The following is a 1785-nucleotide window of genomic DNA, read 5'->3' on the forward strand; positions in this document are numbered from 1 at the left end:
AAGGCCTTTGCGTCTATTCAAGTGTCCCAGAAACAGAATAATTTACATATTGTCTCTTCCTAATTGTACTTATTACACAGCGTTCAAGCGGGGTTTTTTCAGTGCTTTCTCATTTGATTAATTTTTTTTCCTTTCCAGAAATTTCTCAAAAGCTTTCCGAGGAACCAAAGTTGTGCTGCTTTTGTGTGGGTGGTTGGCGGGTGCTCTTGTGTCGTTTGCTCCTTCTTTCCAATCAAACATCTGTCGTCCTTGTCTCCCCTCCGTATTTTGTGTGTGTTTGTTACCCCTCTAATCTTCGACACTTATGTTTTGCAAGTCGTGCTGTAAAACTCCTATTAAAACACGTTGCTTCTGTTTTGCTTTTTCTATCTTTGGTAATTGTCCTGCATTTGCAACCATATAAATAATTGAATACATGAGTTGTGGTGTCAGATCATGATTTATCCTACGAGTGAAATAGCCAAGTTGTAATCACGAGTTTCAACGGCATATGTAAAAAAACGCAACAAGTTTGGTGACATAATGCGTCCTTGTGGACTCCCTTTTCAATCTGCGTATATTCACTAGAGTCCCGCAGTTTTTAAACGAGCATTTTCGTCCCAGTTCAAATACCTATTATCAATTACAAGTTCCTTTCCAACAATTGGCTCTTCCAAAGGTCTAAATAGTTTGTCTTATATTTAATGTATGATGATGTTTTCTTGACAAAAATGTCAGAGGTTTTAGAAAAATATTAATAATGTCCCTTTATCTCCTCCAGATATGAGGTTAAAAAGTGAATATGGAGAAAAGTAAGGTTATTACTTTTAGTAATGGCGGCTGTCTCAAAGGGTTTGAGAGATAGTGTTGGGAGGGTAAGATGTTAGAGACAGTAACCTATTGTAGTTCCTTGGTCATTTCATTTTCACCCCGTCTTTGCTGGAGATGAACGCTGGAAGACCGAGCCTGTAAAGCTCAGCGTTTTGCTGATCGAGCTAGACGGCTTTTCGGTTCATACCAAGAATTAGTTTTCGAAACGGCGAACAAACATTTTTGATATAAAGATTAAACCAATGTTGCTTTATGGCTCTGAACGTTGGGGCACCAAGAATTCGGACGTAATTGACAATGTTCTGTATTGGAACCGAAGAGCCACAGTCTTATTAAAAACCCATAGGTTTCCCAATAAATACATTTGCCATTATATAAGAGGTGTATCTCTCATGAAATTGAAAATGAGTTTCTCTTTATGTCCAATAGTTCGAATTTTATTCATCAATGGACATTGCTACCCTCCCCATCCTTCCCTCCCTCTCTACCTACTCCTGATTCACTCCAATGACATAAGAATGAAATGTTTGCCGCATGAGAAAGGTATGTACACAATCTGAATTATTCCATTAAGGAAACTCTATTTTATAACGCAACACGAATTTAGAATGTCGTTGCTTTCTATGTCATGTATAATTTAAGCTGTTGTCATGGCAGTGTCTTTTGTAAAATGAGTTTTAATTGACGTGGGCCGTTGGCCGTAAACACTAAATGAACACGCAGGCGTACTTACTTAAATAGCCTGCGGTATCGAATTTTATCAAAAGCGATTGAAGAATCAATAAAACATTAGTACGGTTACGGGAAATATACCGTTCGATTAAAGATAAAATGGCTTTGGTACATTTTAGTTATGACTGTAAACAGCCAAGTGACGCTGTGAGCTGGCTATATTGGCACGCTGTATAGTGTAAGAGCAAAAGATTCCAAGTATGAACCTCAAATAAATTTGAAATAATTCTTTTAAAGACAAAT

The sequence above is a fragment of the Aplysia californica genome, unplaced genomic scaffold, assembly GCF_000002075.1.
Source record: "Aplysia californica isolate F4 #8 unplaced genomic scaffold, AplCal3.0 scaffold01134, whole genome shotgun sequence".
In the NCBI taxonomy this organism is placed as follows: domain Eukaryota; kingdom Metazoa; phylum Mollusca; class Gastropoda; order Aplysiida; family Aplysiidae; genus Aplysia; species Aplysia californica.